At 40.9% G+C, this 20,232-nt stretch overlaps 1 pseudogene; it reads right to left on the bottom strand.

Annotated features, from left to right (window-relative positions):
- Positions 1-1,430: 1,430 nt before the first annotated feature.
- Positions 1,431-20,232, bottom strand: part of LOC141215509 (CYFIP-related Rac1 interactor A-like) — a 136,422-nt pseudogene continuing 117,620 nt past the window's right edge.

Below are 20,232 nucleotides of genomic sequence, written 5' to 3'. Positions count from 1 at the left end.
ACTTAACGCCCGAGCACGCTGAAGATAATAGGTACTCACCTGAGCATGCTCGTAAATCTCGAGCAATGAGCATGCTCACTCATCACTAGTGCCTACCAGTCAGCAGAAAATGGTATTCGCCACATCTGTCGGCTGTTTTAATGTTATGGCTGATCCGTGTATGTATGTATATAGAATTTCTTATGCAAAATAGAAACAGAAAATGTGGCTGTGTGAACGAGCTCTTAGATTTATTTGCATAACTACTGCCAATGAAATTTCAATGAAAGAAACATAACTCAATGTTTAAACCAAAGGCTCTATCACAGACTATGAACAGTTTCTTTAATGTTGCTTATAGGTCTAGAGGCGACTCCCAACAATCTCTTCTTTTTTTCTTTTTTTAAAACCCCTCAGAATTTCCCACATTGAATCAGATGCATGTTTGTCTTGTAAGAGGTATACTTGGGGAGCGGTTCATGGATAATTGCTAAATAATGATATATAATGGTAGCTCTGTATAATATTATACTGTGGAGGGTGTGGTATTGCGCTTTAGAAATAAAATAAAAAAAATGGGATAAAAGCTTTTTCGGATTGCTGAAGAATTATGTACCAGGGATCCTTTTAATGAATGTTTAGTCTGAATGACTACTTTATTTTGTTGGAGTCCTATACATCTGCAGTTTAGTTGGTTCAGTATATTTTAGCATTGCTCATTCACAAAAGTAAATCGCAATCTATATTTTTATATCTTTGGACCATGCTGCCCCCTGCTGGAGTTTGGTTTAATACACCCACTATTGGCTGTGATAGCGAGCAGAGGATTTCAACAGACACCACCGACCAGAACAGGACATTTTATTGAATTAGATTTCTAAGAGGAACCATCAGAGAGAAGCTTTAACGTCTCGTGATACACAGAGCCCGGCTGGAGTCCTTGTAGAGTGTCCATGTTCATGTATTCTTTGTACTCTTACAAATGTTACATCTCAGCACGTGTAACACGAAATTACATGACTTTGATATATACAGTGTCCACACACACACACGCACATATATATGCAGAACAGGCTGGGTGATGGCATAATCCACTATTCTATCTGATGATGGATTTTTGTGCATATTTTTGTTTTTGGTTGAAATTCTTGATCCAGGTTTATAGACGAGGCCTTGTCACCAACCGACATATTGCGAATAACATGGAAAACTCTGGACATAGTGTGCTTGTAGGTATATATACAACTCGTCATACAGCGCTATTTCTTATAAAGTGTGCCCAGAACTTTCACGTCTTCCATTTGTGTCTGCTCACTGGTCACCATATTGCACCTTGCTTTCAGGAATATGATGATACGGATTGATAGATCTTTTTCGAGATTGTTATTATGACACTCAGAGTTGTATTAATACATAGGACTATAAAGGGCACAAAGAATAACCACAGAACTCTGTGCTGTATGGAGGACTGTAGAGGACGATATCTGCAGGGTAGTGACACGGCTGTGGACACCAATAACAAATTTGGGATTCCTTCTTATATTACAGTGACAGTTACTGACCCATAAAATATATATTTAGCCCTTTCGCATACACAGCAAGGGGCAATGCATGGAGATTGTATACGGTGTAAAGCTATTGTACAGAAATATTTGCAGATGTCTTTACAGAACAGTAATTAAAAATTAGACTTGTAGGGACATGGATGACTCTAGTACTCTGTAGTAAAGTCATGAACACAGACCACAGTGAAGCACTGGTAAAGGCCTTTAAAAGGATCATTGATGTTCACAGCCTCACTACATTAGTTGCAGGGTCAAGGCATTCGATCTATTAGGAACAGAGCCCATCTTCTCTCTTACACAGTATTGGTGCATGGGGACACATGCAATGGCTCATTGTAGGAGAGCTCTGATCTGTTTAGATGTGGTGTCATCATGGAGGTGACGTGTTGTATATCTAAGAAATAAACATAAGAGTTGTCATTTAACATGCCTTTTTATCATCCCTAACCAAGCTACTACTGTAAGCCCCCCATACACTTTAGATAGCCATCGGGTCTTTTGGCTACAAGGCCAACTCCGCCTTACACAGGAGCCCTCGCCCTGCAAAGCACTCCTGTGTCTTCTATGAGACAGGACATTTCTGGTGGCAGCTTATTTCTAAGAAAACAAAAGGATCAGCTATCTGAAATTTCAGATGTCAGATCCTTCTGTCCCCCGAGATCATGGTGAAGCCCCCTAACACATTAGACTGTCCTCTGAACCCACAGATATCGGCGGTTTGGCCAACATTAGTCAAATTAGTTTGGGGCCTTAAAGAGGTCCTGTCGCCAGATCAAAAGTTTTTTTCTCCTTTTATTTCATTCCCACTACTCTGAGTATTATGTTTTTTTTTTTATTCAAGCCAACATACGGTTCCAGAGATATGGGTCTTTTTATATAGTGATAATTTTTGTGGTCTTTACAAGGGACGTTGCTTATGGAGTAATAATGCAGAGCAGCCCAAAGTCACACGCACAAGGAACACCGTGAGCAACACCCCCTTGTAAAGGCCATAAAAAATTTGCACTAAATAAAAAAAAAGCCTATATTTCTGGAACCATACGGTGGATTTAAAAAAAACAAAACAGCAAAATACAGATTAGTTGGTGTAGCAGTGGGAATATAATTAGAGGAAAAACTGGACACGATTGACCTGGTGCTAGGTTCTCTTTAGGAGACTGTACATACCTGAGAGCATTCAGTAGACCTTCTGTGCTTGTTGATGGCTGGTCTTTTAGCACCTTGATACAGCCTTTCATCTATAAACAAGATAATGAATATGTTGAAATGAGATTTAGATTACCAGCATAAATAAATTGTATGAGAATATTCACATAATTGTATCTGAGCTCCCTATTCCATAGCTTTTTCTATTTTTTTTTTTTACATCAATGGTGGACACCAATAGAGGGAAAAAAGGAAACCTTTGCCAAAGGAATCTCGAAATGGACCCAATATATGACTTTCACAATGAGCCTTAAAGGAGTTGTTCAGTACTTTTGACAAATGCCCCAATGTATTTACCTTGGGCCCATAAGTGTTTTTGTAATTACCTTGCTGTGTCTTTATGGCCTGTGAGCGGCTCTATCGCTGGCCGCTCACCGGCATCACGTGACCCCGGCTGCAGCTGGCTCTGACATCCGCTGACCCAGTGCTGTGTTCCACGGTGAGTGATGGGCTGTTGGCGGGGTTACCCTGCACATCACACCCAGCATTCACCACATGCTTTTCCACTCCTCATTCATTGGGAAAGCACACGGTGGATGCTGGGTGTGACGCCCACAGCCCAGCATCCACCATGGGGAGCGCGTCACTGATGTCATGCCTCACTTGACCTGACATCAGAGGAGGCTGCAGCCGCGGGTCACGTAATGCCTGTGAGCAGCCTGCTATAGCGCCGCTCACAGGCAATAAAGACACAGCAAGGTAATTACAAAAACACTTATGGGCCCAAGGTAAATACATTGGGTGACATTGGGGCATTTATCAAAAGTACTGGACAACTTCTTTAAAACTTATTTTCTATAGCAAGTTAAAAAAAAACAGCCAGCCAGATGGACAATGAGCTTTACCTTAATAAAAAAAATACAAAAAGGCAAAGTTTTTACTTGAATTGACTTGTGTTTTTATTAGGAGATATCATTATTGCATTTGTGCCTTTTTTGACTAGTTTCTGGAGCTTTTTGCCTGTTATTAATTTGCACCTAGTTCTTATTTTAATTTGCTCCTTTTCTAAAGTCTGTTTTCTAGGTTTTTGCCTATTTTTTTTATTATGTTCACCATTAAGAGCAAGTTTTGGGGTTTCCAGATGTTTTCGGCTGATTCATGAATTGCGACTTTTCAAAAAGGGGCGCGAATTTGCTCCTGTTATCCATCGGAGTGTTTTTAGGTATGTCAGATATTTTTTTTAACAAAGCATGCAACTTTTTGCTCTAGATCAGGGGTCTCAAACTCAGCTGGGCATATGGGCCGCACACGGAAAAACATTTAATTTGGGGGGCCGCATTATTTGCATGACAAAGTGACATTTTTAGTGATACCATTTTATTTTCTATACACCTTTTGAACTGGTCCTCATCTTGCAGACATGGTCTCCCAACCAGGTCCCCCATACTGCAGACATGGTCTCCCAACCAGGTCCCCCATACTGCAGACATGGTCTCCCATCCAGGTCCCCCATACTGCAGACATTGTCTCCCATCCAGGTCCCCCATACTGCAGACATGGTCTCCCATCAAGGTCCCCCATACTGCAGACATGGTCTCCCATCCAGGTCCCCCATACTGCAGACATAGTCTCCCATCCAGGTCCCCCATACTGCAGACATGGTCTCCCATCCAGGTCCCCCATACTGCAGACATGGTCTCCCATCCAGGTCCCCCATACTGCAGACATGGTCTCCCATCAAGGTCCCCCATACTGCAGACATGGTCTCCCATCCAGGTCCCCCATACTGCAGACATGGTCTCCCATCCAGGTCCCCCATACTGCAGACATGGTCTCTCATCCAGGTCCCCCTACTGCAAACATGGTCTCCCATCCTGCAGACATGGTCCCCCATACTGCAGACATGGTCTCCCATCCAGGTCCCCCATATTGCAGACATGGTCTCCCATCCAGGTCCCCCTACTGCAAACATGGTCTCCCATCCTGCAGACATGGTCCCCCATACTGCAGACATGGTCTCCCATCCAGGTCCCCCATACTGCAGACATGGTCTCCCATCCAGGTCCCCCATATTGCAGACATGGTCTCCCATCCAGGTTCTCCATATTGCAGATATGGTCTCCCATCCAGGTTCCCCATAATGCAGACATGGTCTCCCATCTAGGTCCCCCATATTGCAGACATGGTCCCCCACCCTGGTCCCCCATATTACAAACATGGTCCCCCATATTGCAGACATGGTCCCCCATCCAGGTCCCCCATATTGCAAACATGGTCCCCCATATTGCAGACATGGTCCCCCATGTTGCAGACATGGTCCCCCATCCAGGTCCCCCATATTGCAGACATGGTCCCCCATATTGCAGACATGGTCCCCCATCCAGGTCCCCCATATTGCAAACATGGTCCCCCATATTGCAGACATGGTCCCCCATAATGCAGACATGGTCTCCCATGCCTCTGATAGGCCGACGGCTGACACTGGTATTGCTGTGCAGAGAGCCGGTCTCTGCGCGGCAATACACTGCATTACAACGCTGATGTCGGCGGCGGCTGGAGAGAGCCGCGATAGTTATGGGGTCTGTGCCTGCGGGCCGCAAGAAGCAGCCGGAGGGGCGGCATGCGGCCCGCGGGCCGCGTTTTTGAGACCCCTGCTCTAGATTATAATAAAACAGACAAAAATAAAGAACACTTTTTTATTTTGAGCAAAATTCACGAACTAGGAGCGTGTCTCATTTTAAAGAATTTAGAGCAAAAAATGTCAATAACACAAGACAAAGGACAAAAGACTCAAGCCAAAAAAAGAAAAGCACGCAAATAATGAATCATGTCCATGAGTTCTGTTGTAGTAAAGAGTAAAGTTGAACAATGATGCAAGTGTTAAAATAGCCTTATGTTGATAAGATCCGATCTCGAAACCCATGACCGATACAACAGAAGCCAGCAGGAGGCGACTCCTTTCCGGTCATGTGAGGGAGGTCAGTAACACTACATGCAGCATCTTCAGATAGTTCTCAAGTAGCAGGTTAGTTACTTCCAAACTGACACTGCCGGAATGATGAACGGTAAGAAATCCCAGTATCAATCACGTATCTGACATCACTCACATGCTCCAGTAATTCCATTCATTAGATCCCTCAACCATATATGCTTTATCACTGATTTCTGTGACGCTTGGTATAATAAGAACTAGTGTTTTATATTGTAAGTAATAAATTGCAACATAAATCATTTCATTATAATTCTGGCGCTGTCAGCATCACAGTCACATACATATTTATTAGGGACACCATAGAGATTGATACATTTTCTTCTTACATGTGTTTGTCGCCATATGCACCATGAATTAAATATTAATAAAGTGTATATGTTTTTGATTATTTGAGCTGAAAATACTTATATCAGTTTGCGACCAGACTTCTAATATATTCCCTGTATACAGCATGTGTGTTACATCATGTGCGGACATATAGCCTGTGCAACCTGTGGAGGAGAAGGGGGCCCTTTCTAACAATATTTTAGAAGTAAAAGATCATTGTACTTGGGCCCCACCAGTGCATTAGGTAACTTATGGCCCCAGGAAGTTAAAGTGTTTGTACCAGGGGGATAACTTCCTAATTGCTGGTGGTCCGCTTGCAAGGACTCACAGCGATTCTGAGAACTGGGCTCTGAAGAATCCCATCTGGTATGGAGCACAGGTTAAGCATGTGCACCTCTGTCCTATTCATTTTCAATGAGACTGCTGGGTATCATCGAGCACAGCACTTGGCTGTCTCCGTTAGGCCTGCTTCACACGTCCATATAAAACTGGTATCGGAAAAAACACTACTGGTGTCATCAGTGTTTTGGATTAGTGAGCCATCAGTGTGTCATCAGTGTTTTGGATCAGTGAGCCATCAGTGTGTCATCAGTGTTTTGGATCAGTGAGCCATCAGTGTGTCATCAGTGTTTTGGATCAGTGAGCCATCAGTGTGTCATCAGTGTTTTGGATCAGTGAGCCATCAGTGTGTCATCAGTGTTTTGGATCAGTGAGCCATCAGTGTGTCATCAGTGTTTTGGATCAGTGAGCCATCAGTGTGTCATCAGTGTTTTGGATCAGTGAGCCATCAGTGTGTCATCAGTGTTTTGGATCAGTGAGCCATCAGTGTGTCATCAATGTTTTTCTGGTATGGCATGTGAAAAAGAAATTACAAAGCTTGTCCTATACTTTGCAATGTTAAACACATACCGCACGCTGATGGCACATGGTTGGCACACGGATGCCATCCATGTGCTGTACGTGTTTTACACGGACCCATAGACTTGTATTGGCCCTTGACAGTCCATATGAAAACACGGACATGTGCACAGCAGCATACGTTATAATGGGTATGCGTGGCATCCGTGAAAAGAACGGATGCCACACGTACTGGAAACACGGACATGTGAAGAAGGCCTTAGGGTGGGATCCCATACACAATTATTGCACAGGACCCCTTTTCTCCTAATGTCCACCCCTGCATTATCATTAATATGCATTCCCGCACAAGTGCATCTATCTAAGATAATTGATTTAATTAATAATGCCCAAGAAAAATATAAAACATGCCCCAATCCAGTGATGAATGTGGGAACAAATTCCCATCACCGGAAACATATGCTTAAAACTATCTTTCATTGTAGTGTCTATGAACAGCTTATACAGTGATAAACTGATGGCGGTGCTACACTCTCATGATTAATTTGGCGCTAAACCACAGAGTTGCAAATAATGGTAAAAGCAAACTTAACATATTTATGTGACTGCAGAAATGTATGCATTGAACAGGACAATGCCAGGCAGGCCAGAACTGCATACGCCTGGCACAGAGGCTGTACAGCGGCACATGGAGTGCCAGGTACTACTGCACAGTGCACAGTCTATTGGTGTGCCATATCAACAGAGCTATTCTCCTTTGGAAGCAATAAAGATGGAGAAAAGCTTTATACAAACAGCTTTTGATGGTGCATGCCACTAAAAAACCTTTATATAGTTCTGTATAAAAAAAATCAGGGTGCATAAAAGGATACAGTACAATCCACGTCCATGGGACCCTCAGTAAAAAATGGGAGGAACTGTGTATGGTAGGTACTACCTATCTTTCCATTTTTTAGGGAAGTGAAGGTAATAATAATTTAACAAGTCTACAACCCTTCTAAAGCCCCCCATACACAATAGATGTCTGTCTGCCAAACGATGGTTCGGCCACTTGTTTGGTCGGCAGCTATCTCGGCCGTCCCTCCCATACACAGGAGCTCTCTTGTGTTCTCTATGAGATATCCGCTGCCAGACATCTATGGTGGGGAAAACAAAAGAATCGGCAGTCTGAAATCTCACATGCCCTGACATAATCTGTCTGGGGCCCCCATTATACTGCGGATATCGGCGTGTTCGGTCGACGTTAATCTAATATGTATGAGGGGTTTACATCAGCATTACTGACCATCCAGAACTTTATGATTATAGTTTTACAATGAGTCTGTATATTGGCTGTCTGTCATTTTTGGATTAGTTGTCCAGAGAAAAAAAAATAAAATAAACTTGGTTATCCTGCTCTAAGTGAACTGCAAAATGTCATATACTTACATCAATTTTGGAGGTTTTTGCAAATGCTCCAACAGGATGCACATGATCATACAGAATGATAACACCAACCATCACTCTCATACAGAACAGAAGTGTTTCGGTGCTGGTAAATCTGCTGCGGTACCCTCTGCGTGAAGGAAACAAAAGTGTAATGAATGACATCTTACATAATGATCCTATTGTGTGGTCTGGCAGCAAAAACTTATGTTGCAGGAGAAAAGATTATGTGTGGGGGGTCCCTTTGAGGCGGCTCTCTGCTCTTGCTTTTAAAAGGAAGTTCCTAAAAGGGGGACCTTGCTCTGTGATGTTCATAGGGAATGTGAAAGCTGTTTTCTTAATAGGACCGGCCTTCTAATGTCAATTCACATCTATTTTATATTGCCTAATAAGTTAGAGATCTACAAAAAGGGGAGCAGCTGCCCATGACAAATGTTAATTGTTTCCCAATTTTTAAGATTTTTGCTTGCTGTTAGTGGATGAAAAAAAATGTGCTTTTCAAAACTAAGCAATTCTCTGTAAGCTGCAATAAATCCATCCATTATATTACAATATGCCATTGCAGACTGTAGTATTCGCTCACAAAAGATTACTTTGGAAAAAATTTGAACAAACGCTTAGTATTAGGGCTCACTCACACTAGCGTATAACTCGGATGAGTGCGATCTGATTTTTCATCAGATAACACTCAGATTAACCCCTTTACCCCGTGGTTTGCACGTTAATGACCAGGCCAATTTTTACAATTCTGACCACTGTCACTTTATGAAGTAATTACCCTGGAACGCTTCAACGGATCCCCCTGATTCTGAGAATGTTTTTTTGTGACATATTGTACTTCATGATAGTGGTAAAATTTCTTCGATATCACTTGCGTTTATTTGTGAAAAAAAATTGGCGAAAATTTAGCAATTTTCAAAATTTGAATTTTCATGCCCTTAAATCAGAGAGAGATGTCACACAAAATAGTTAATAAATAACATTTCCCACATGTCTACTTTACATCAGCACAATTTTGGAACCAAAATTTTTTTTGATAGGGAGCTATAAGGGTTAAAAGTTGACCAGCGATTTCTAAATTTTCCAACAAAATTTACAAAACCATTTTTTTAGGGACCACATCATATTTGAAGTGACTTTGAGAGGCCTTTATGACAGAAAATACCCCAAAGTGACACCATTCTAAAAACTGCTACCCTCAAGGTGCTCAAAACCACATTCAAGAAGTTTATTAACCCTTCAGGTGCTTCACAGGAAGTTTTGGAATGCGGAAGAAAAAAATGAACATTTAACTTTTTTCACAAAAATGTTAATTTAGACCCCAATTTTTTTATTTTTGCAAGGGTAACAGGAAAAAATAGACCCCAAAATTTCTTGTGCAATTTATCCTGAGCACGCAGATACCCCATATGTGGGGGAAAACCACTGTTTGGGCGCATGGCAGGGCTCAGAAGGGAAGGAGCCCCATTTGACTTTTTGAATGTAAAATTTGCTTGAATAATTAGCGGACGCCATGTTGCGTTTGGAGAGCCCCTGATGTGCCTAAACAGTGGAAACCCCCCACAAGTGACACCATTTTGGAAACTAGACCCCTCAGGGATTTTATCAAGGGGTATAGTGAACATTTTAAACCCAGAGGTACGACACAGAATTTTATAACATTAGGTCATGATATTGAATAAGTTGTCATTAGTCTTGAGCTCAAGTGCTCGCTACTTGAGTTTGCATCGGGTACTCAGGTATGCACCATGTATGACGGGTGCTCAAGTGACATGCTCGAGTCCACGCCCACATGTTTCACGGTTATTAGACACCCAAAAAAAAACAATATGCAGGGATCGCTCGTGCATGGCAGGCAATCCCCGCGAGGTTTTTTTGGCTGTATAACAGCTGCAAAACATATGGGGAGGAGACTCGAACATGTCACTCCAGCACCCGCGATACTCGGTGCATACCTAAGCACCTGATGCGAACTCAAGTAGCGAACACTTGCGCTCACTAGTCGCCATATCGTCATCATTTTTTTTTCTTTACTTTTGAAAAAATCCCAATCCTAACCCTAGCACAACCCTAACCCTAGAGTTTATTTTTTACTCCGTTCCTCGTGCGGTATAAGTGATTAGACCGCTTTATTCTTCGGGTCGGTTCGATTACAGCGATGCCAGATTCATATCGGGTTTTTATGACTGACAGCTGTCACACACTAAAAGACACTTTTTTTTTGCAAAGACTAGTTTTTGCATCGCCATATTTTGAGAGCTATAATTTTTCAGTATTTCAGCCAACAGAGTCTTGTGACGGCTTGTTTTTTGCGGGACAAGTTAACATTTTTATTGGTACCATTTTTGGGCATGTGACAATTTTTGGGAGGAAGAATAAACAAAAACCAACAATTCCGGAATTGTTTTTTTTTTCATACCGTTCCGCTTGTGGTAAAATTGATAAGGCAGAGTTATTCTTCGGGTCAGTATGATTACAGCGGTACTACATTTATATTGTTTTTTTATGTTTTGGCGCTTTTACACAATAAAAACTATTTTATGGAAAAAATATTTTTTTTGCATCGCTTTATTCTGAGAGCTATAACTTTTTATTTTTTGGGCAATGGAGCTGTATGGCGGCTTGTATTTTGCAGGACAAGATGACGTTTTCAGCGGTACCATTTATATTTGCATTCGTCTTATTGATCGCGGTTTATAGCATTTTTCGTTTGGCGGTATGATGATAAAGCATGTTTTTTTTTGCTTTGTTTTTTTTTTTTCTTTTTACCGTGCTCACTAAAGGGGTTAACTAGTGGAACAGTTTTATAGGACAGGTCGTTCCGGATGCGGCGGTACCATATATGGGTACTTTTATTGGTTTGTTTTTTTTCCACAATAATATTTATTTATGGGTACAATATATTTTTATTTTTTTGGATTATTTTTTTCATTTTTAAAAAAAATATTTTTACACTTTTTTTTTGTTTTCACATTCTGATTCTTTTTTTTACTTTTACACCTTGTCCCGCTATGGGACTTTCACACTTTATTTTCAGATCGCCTGTATAGCATAGAGAGCAGCAGCAGCTCCCTGTGCTATACAGGCGGTCACTGCTGCAGAAGGAGAAGATACTTTGGTTATGCATGACCAAAGTATCTTCCTACTGTCTGGTGACCCGGATGTTGTCATGACGACATCGGGTCATCATGGCAACATCTGGGAGCCGCGGCACACAGCATTGGACGCCGGCAGGAGAGGTGAGTATCTGCGATCACTTCCCCTTGCCCCCGCAATGCTGCGATCGACTTTGATCGCAGCATTGAAGGGATTAATGTGCAGGGAGCGGTGCAGGACCGCTCCCTGCACATAGTACCGGGTGTCAGCTGTGACAATCAGCTGACACCCGGCAGCGATCGTACCTAATAGTACATCATTACGCCAATCGGCCCAGGTAACCATGACGTACTATTAGGTCACACGTCAGAAAGGGGTTAATGTTATACTATGAGGCAGTGCAGATCTGCTATTTTTTTCTCATGCCGTTTGGTAATGAGAAAAAATTGTAGCATGCTGTGAGTGGCTCTGCAAATCAGATCTCAAGCACCTATACAAATCTCTGGGTACATGTAAAATATCGGACTGCACTAGGATGTCATCAGAGTGCAATCCGACATCCATGGACTCACACAATGGAGAAGATGGAGAGATATCTTCTCCGCGCCTGTGCTGCGACTTTCTCATGCAAGAGAATCGAATCACAGTGAGCTGACACTATGATCAGAGTTTGAACCAAGTGTCATTACTATAATCAATCCAATTCTCTCGGAAGAGAGAATCATCGCTCGTGTCAGCGAATTCAGACGTGTACGGACAATGGTGCACTTGGCAGCCTCAAAGGCATATATGTGGCTGTTGAGTTCAGATTGCGAGACCCGCGTCAAATCCATGCTTCATTGTCCGTACACGTGTTTCACGGACGTGTGAATTCGCCCCTTAGGTGTGTGTGGTTTCTCTGGATGTTAACAGAAATGTCCTTAATCATTGAAAGCAAAGACAGATTTTGAAAATGATGCAATGTTTAAAATACAAAGCTTATTGAAAAAAATTCCTGAAATTTTAAATTATAATTAAAATATTTAAATTTAAATGTGAAACTCCATTGTACTGCTACAGGGCTTTTAACTTAGAACATGCACGTGAAACTAGGACGTGTGAATGGGACCTTAGCCTATTTGGGGATCAATCAGGTTTTTGATTGCAGTGACAGGATGAGAATGTAAATGCTACATATTTGTGACTATTGGCATTCATAACAAGATCATGTCTGAGTACTCACGGAGTTTCCAGCATGACTCTGCACACGCATGCCATTGTGCTCAGGCAGTCTGTTGTGTCCTCAATCGGCAAAGACTTGTTCTAAAGGGAATTACAATAAGTATATTAAGTGTCATCAGCTTATGTGCCCAGGCCATAAGCACAGGTATGCCAGCTAGTACATACATCACTCACTCCCGGGAAACCTATATATCTACTACAACCTATATATCCACCTACAACACTTTTCTGTTTGCAAATAATCCCTGTAGATCCCAATTTACTGCAATGAAATATTAATAGTCATCGCTTTTGTACTCATTGTGCCCACCTCAGAGACAAACTTAGTGGTTGCATTGCTCAGAGTTTTCAGCATAGGAGTGGCATCTGCATAAAACAGGGACATGCGATTGGCCATCTCATTGTTCACATCACAGTCAGAGTCCACCTGATAGACAAAGAAAACTCTTTAGAAATAATAACATACTTATAGGAAATCTGTCAACAAGTTTTTGGCACCTAATCTGAGAGTAGCATAATGTGGAGGCAGAGACACTGATTTCAGTGATGTATCACTTACTGGGCTGCTTGCTGTAGTTTTGATAAAATCACTATTTTATCAGCATGTGATTATCACTAGAGAACTAGTAAGCCTGCTTCCATGTAGTTCTCCATATTCATGAGCTTTGTATAACCCTACCCCCACCACTGATTGGCAGCTTTCTGCCTATGCACAGGGTACACCGAAATCTGCCAATCAGTGGTGGGGTTATACAGAGCTCAGCATTCAGAGAACTGCTAGATCTGCAACAGATAAATAATGATTTTATCAAAACTGCAGCAAGCAGCCCAGTAAGTGATACATCACTGGATTCAGGGCCTCTGCTCCTACATAATGCTGCTCTCAGATAGGATAGCAAAAACCTGGTGATAGATTCCCTTTAAGCTGAACCGCTCATTAACATGTTGGACATTACCTGGAAATTGTTCAGCCGGTTGCGACTCACAGTCCTTCTATAGTAACTAAAGTCATTTTGTATTGCGGGATTTGTCATCTAAGGGGAAAGAACAGGTACATTATATGTGAGGCTAGTAAATAATATGAGAAAAATACTCTAAAGGAGTAATAATGGTTAATACTGAGAAATATGCTGTATGGGAAATCATTTTAGGTTACAGTGATTACATTGAAGTAAGTACCTAGAGAGGAACGGCTCTCCTGAAATGTCTTAAGGTGCATTTACTAAAGACTAATACGGGCAGCATGTATCAGAGGCTGGCTGCATGATTCCAACTATATATGTTTAACTCTGAAACAGTGTTTCAGAGAAAACATAGTTTAATGGCCGCCAAAACGGGACAGAGCCACACGGGAGACTAGTCGGACAGGCGGATCCTCAACAGATTCTCCCTGCCGGTTGCCCTGGAGTGATAGGTCTCTCCCTATACATGTACGCTGGGACAGACCGGTAACTCCAAAGCAATGGGTGGGGAGAAGCTATCAGGGACTCACCTGTCCAAGTAGTCTCCCGGTGGCTTTCAAACCATGTTTTTCTCTGAAAGGCTGCAGTGCTTAAGAGTTAAACATATATGGCTGAAATCATGGAGTCAGCGTCTGATACACGCTGACTAGGGATTGGGCAGCGTATATCAGCTGTCAGGTTCACTTTAATGAATTCCTTACAAAAGTGAAATGACCTAATATTAATGAATAAATACAAATAATAAAAATAAAAATTTCTTCATTGTGATCAGTTCCTTCATACCTTGAGCTCATCGAAGCTGAGGGTGAAGTGCAGGATTTCGGCAAACTGTTTGGCCAGGGCCTGCTCTCTCTCCAGGTGCTGTGTCGGAGCATATGGGGGTGATGTTAATGCTTCTAGAAGGCTGTGCAATGCATTTTCTGTGAACAAAAAGCGAATGTTAAACTTTTAAGGAAATGTTTGCATTTTGGAATATTAGTAAGTTACCGCAATATAATACTATAATTAAACTTTCATTATACATTCAGATTGTTCACTTTCTTTTCTTTCCTTCTTTTTATTTATTTCTTTAATTTAAAGGATATTACTAACTCATTTTGCTTCAGTGCATTTACATTGAAAACCAATTGATGTTATTCCAAATAACCTGTATAGCAGATCCTGTCTCCACCGACCGCAGGAGCACAAGGTCCAGTGCTGTAGAATCACATTATGTTCTACAATGTAGGCTAGCCTAATGGACACAGGAGCCTAAGAGATACCTCTGTCTCCTACTACATAAATATGTTCGGGATGGACCCAAGACTGAATCTACAATACAATATTTTCAGAAAAAGATTATTGTGCACACTTCTGCGCTATAATATTTTCTCCAAATTGGAATTACACTTTTAGCAATATTTATTTTTTTTTAACATGAAGTACTAACCAACTTACCAAGTCGTAGAGAAAATTCATAGAAGCGTTTTAGTTTAGCTACTAGAGGACAGACAGCTCTCCATGCTTCCTCTTGTAGGTGCACATCTGATGGGTTCTGGATGGCCTAGAACAGGAAGATGAGAATAGTGAGATGATTATACGTTATCCATATAAATGCATTAGCTAATACACCAATCAATATGAAGGAAATAGTCCTAATGATCAGCATGCACAGTATTACAATGGAGAACATAATCATGATACTGAGACTAGAATACATTGATCCCTCCACCTGAAGGCCACGTTCACACGTTCAGTATTTGGTCAGTATTTTACATTAGTATTTGTAACACTAAACCAGGAGTGGGTGATACATACCAAAGTGGTGACGTGTTTCTATTATACTTTTCCTCTGATTGTTCCTCTCCTGGTTTTGGCTTACAAATACTGATGTAAAATACTGACCAAATACTGAACGTGTGAATGCGGCCTCAGGCTTATATACACAGTCGGTCCCACGCAGGGCTGTACTCTGGTGTATGATGTGTGCGGTTGCGCAGGGTGCATATATTTCTCATGCTAAAGGGAGTCATTCAGATTTCCTTCTAGAGAAGGCCTGTGACACAAGAAATTCTAATATTAATTTTAAACATTGTAATATATAGAATTAGATTACTTAAGGTATTGAACTCTTCTTTGGTCACTCTATGTTAATATTATTTACTGATATTTAAGGTTCATTCAGACATTCATGGCAATCGGTCCAAGTACGGACTCTAATGCACGAACCGGCCATGGCTCTCTTGACCCAAACATGACAACTTCATAGAAATATATGAAGCTGTCACAGTCGGGTTGGGAGAGATATGGTCAGTCCGTGCATTAGGGATCCATGCTTGGACTGATTGCCATGAATGTCTGAATGAGCCTTCAGTAGGTGGAAGGTATAATATCTTGGCAGTGTATAGTGATGGCTGCACTTGCCAATGTATGAAGCCGATGTTTAAGGATTGTACTGTGTGCCACTTATGGTGAGATACTTTATGGTAAGGGTATTTGAAGACTGTACGACAGAACAACATAAAGTAGGGTGGCACTATAAGAATGGATAGAAATGCAAATCTGGCTATGGCCACTGTTGGGTGCATATGCTCAGGAGTCACAGCCAGGAAATATCGAAATATCATTTCACTTTAGGGATTTATTAAAAATAAATAAGTATACTGTATGGTATATGTTTTTTTGTGCGCTCTACAGTTAATCGCAGACTGCAGGTCTTTCCTATACAGCTGCACAAACAATATGCAGATGTATATCGGTCAAACGTAGACCAAAAGAACACACTTTTGTTCTTTTTCTGGTGAATGGATATTTAAAATATTAAAAATGTTTAAGTGCACTGATGCAGTGTGCATTTAACCTTAGGCATGGTAGCACATCTTTCTTTGTTTTGCACTAGTTTTAATAAAAAAAGGCATGCTGTACTTTTATTAAAAGGAATCTGTCACTAGGTTTTTGCCACCTAATCTGAGAGCAGCATAATATAGGAACAGCGACCCGGATTCCAGCGATGTGACTGCCTAGTGTAGTTTTTATAAAATCAATGTTTTATCAGCAGGGGATTATTACTAGAGGACTACTTGGCCTGCTGCCTGGTAGTCTAACCTCACCCCCACCACTGATGTCAGCTTTCTGCCTATGCGCAGTGTGTACAGAAAGCAGCCAATCAGTGTTGTGGGGGCGGGGTTATACAGAGCTCTGCGTTCAGAGAACTGCTAGATCTGCAGCAGATAAAACAGTTTTTAATCGAAATTGCAGAAACCAATAAAATGAGTTAAACATTGCTGCTATCAAAGACCCCCCCCCCTACATTAAGCTGCTCTCAAATAGGGTAGCAAAAAACTGGTGACATATTCCCTTTAAGTCAGTAAAATATGTGTCAGTTTGTTAAAAGCCAGATTTTAATGAACCGTATATTGATATCTTGAAAGCATTTCTGAAGGCACGAGAAAGAGGACGGCAACTCTTCCTATCTTATTTGTAAGTAGGCACTGAATAAACTGTAATTAGCAACAAACACCATAATTAAGTAATTGCTTAGTATTCGGCTATACTCGATGAAATGTAATATCTGCCACCTTAACATCACCTCCAGCTATCCACTCATACAGAAGACAGTGATAATTACAAGAGGACTTGAATGCTCACCTGTCGTATTTCCTGCCCAGCTCCCCGGTATGACTGCAGTTCAGCCAAGATTCCCTGGGCCTCTTCCAGGACGGAGTTGACTTGATTCCACACTACAGTCTCTGCCTCCGTAGGCTGAGCATCTGCAGGCACCAAACATAGTAAGACATTGTATACTGTTACCAATACAGAACCTGCAGTAAAAGTAAATGTTTGTGGGTCTATGTCACTCGTAACGGTTTAGGTGCAAAGATCAGCAAAGAATTTATCTTTTTGTGACTGTATAAGACAGAAAAATATCAGTAAGTGACCCTAGGAATGTCTATGAGAAAAAAAAAACAGTATCACCTTATTATTACTCCAAACCATTGCTTAGTCTCCAACAATATTTAAACCACTCTTCATGTGCCTGCAGGTTGAGATCCCTTAACAGCAAACGAAGATCCTATAGCGGCGTTACAATTACATAACCTGTGTAATAAAATTGTGCATATCTAGGGCTGGGTTCAAACCATGCACTTTAAAGGGGTTTTCCCACGAGCAAAGTTCATTTTAATCAATAGATCTTGGAGTAATAACAAGTTCCACAATTAGATGTGTTTAAATAAAATGCTCCTGCACTGAGATAATCTTATAAATGTGCCCCTGCTCTGTACTGTGTAATGGCTGTGTCTGACCATACAGGAACATGGTCTGATCATACCACAGCTACTGGCCGGGGGGGAGCAAAATAGTGGATACAGAAAGGACAGCAAGGGATCACAGCTGATTCTTTTTGTGAGTTAAAACATTTCCTTGCTTGTTTTTAAACAATGTTTTATCTCAAAGAAAGAATCAGCTCACAGTCTGATCATACCACAACTCCTGGGCAGGAGAGGAAGCAAAAGAGAGTATACAGACAGGACAATATGGGATTGCAGCTGATTCTTTCTTTGAAAACATTTCTCAGGAACATTTTATTTAAACACATCCAATTGTGGGAATTATAATTATTCCAAGATCTAATGATTAAAATGAACTTTGTTCGTGGGACAACCCCTTTAAGTGCATTTGAAGAACGGTGCCAAACATATGTCCTGGACATACACAACTCTATTCTTATGGGAAGTGGCTTCTCTGTCCACCCGCTATGCTAGGGAACTGCAACACAGCCCTATTCGTTCAATAGGACCATTTATTTCCTGCATGAGCGGGGTCCCACAACCCATTCCCCAACCACCCCAAGCAACATGCCATAGCATTTTACGTTTAGAATATAAGAATGTAATATAGATAAATCCTCTTTTTATGTTACTAATTGTAGGGGTATGACATGGGTTACATGATGGTTATGACTGGTTATGATCTGGGCTAAAGCTAAACATAGACATCACAATTATTCTTATCTCTATGGTACAAAACCTTTCAGTTCTAATTGAAATGAGACCGACAGACACAACACTTAGGGCCTGTTCACATGTCTGGAGATTCTATATGTCTGCTCTGTTTTAGGAACAGAAAACAGAATAAGTGATTTGTTGCATTATTAGTTATGCAACCAGAAGCAGAGAGGCCCCATTGATTATGACGGGGGCCATTTGGTGTCCATTTTTTAGAACGGATAAAAAGTCTTGCATGTTGAACTTTTTCTTTCATTTAAAAAAAAAGAACCCGGAGAGACCCCATAATAATCTGTGGGGCCCTTCTGCTTCCATTTTTGTAATTGAAGCAAGGAATCTCTTATACTGTTTTCTGTTCCTATAACGGAACAGACAAGTAGAATATCAGATGTGAACAGAGTCTTATAAGATATGCTTTAAGAAAAAATCTCATGTCTGGGAAAAAATATTGTTTGGTGCATGTTTCTTTACAAGTAATAAAAAATAGAAATAAGAATTCTGGTATCTGGCAAGTAGTTTTGTTGGCAAATCTTTACATTTATGACCAGCTTTAATGGGGGGAAATTATTGATAAAGTGATTTTAAGGTGATCAATAGGCATTGGTAAAAAAAATATCTAAAATACATTTCATTGCAATTAATATTCAGCTTTATATCTCATCTTGTGAAATCAAAAAACTACAGTATTGCATATATTCAAGAAAATAAATTTAGCAACACTTGTAAGTCTAGAAGTAGGAAGATATAATAATAGGCTTGCAGTGTATTGTGAGCTATATGCCTACCAGCTTTTAGCTGCACAACCACAGATCGCTTTGAGTTGAGGTTAAATGTGTCTGAATGAGTCATCCTGAAGTTGCCTTTTACTGAAAGCAGACAAACATGTATGTGCCACCTCGATTTTAATGGCAGATCAAGCAAGTTTGGACAAAGTAAAGGAAATAAAGCTGCAACTACAGGTGCATGTCACTAAATTAGAATATCATCAAAAAGATTATTTATTTCAGTTCTTCAATACAAAAAGTGAAATTCATATTATATAGAGTCATTACAAACAGAGTGATCTATTTCAAGGGTTTATTTCTGTTAATGTTTATGATTATAGCTTACTGCCAATGAAAACACAAAAGTCATTATCTCAGTAAATTACAATAACTAACAAAAAACACCTGCAAAGGCTTCCTAAGCATTTAAAAAGGTCCATTAGTCTGTTTCAGTAGGCTCCACAATCATGGGAAAGACTGCTGACTTGACAGATGTCCAGAAGGCAGCCATTGACACACTCCACAAGGTCCTAGAGTTCCAATTTTCATTTGGAAATCAAGGTCCCAGAGTCTGGAGGAAGAGTGAAGAGGCACACAATCCAAGCTGCTTGAGGTCTAGTGTGAAGTTTCCACAATCAGTGATGGTTTGGGGAGCCATGTCATCTGCTGGTGTAGGTCCTCTGTGTTTTATCAAGACCAAAGTCAGCGCAGCCGTCTACAAGGAAATTTTAGAGCACTTCATGATTCCCTCTGCTGACAAGCTTTTTGGAGATGGAAATTTCATTCTCCAGCAGGACTTGGCACCTGTCCACACTGCCAAAAGTACCAATACCTGGTTTAAAAACAACAGTATCACTGTGCTTGATTGGAGAGCAAACTCGCCTGACCTTAACCCCATAGAGAATCTATGGG

Source organism: Phyllobates terribilis, unplaced genomic scaffold (assembly GCF_046119375.1).
Source record: "Phyllobates terribilis strain yellow unplaced genomic scaffold, ASM4611937v1 Scaffold_2__4_contigs__length_985480577, whole genome shotgun sequence".
In the NCBI taxonomy this organism is placed as follows: Eukaryota; Metazoa; Chordata; class Amphibia; order Anura; family Dendrobatidae; genus Phyllobates; species Phyllobates terribilis.
Note: the sequence above shows the minus strand (reverse complement) of the source record. Positions and strands in the feature narration are given on the sequence as shown.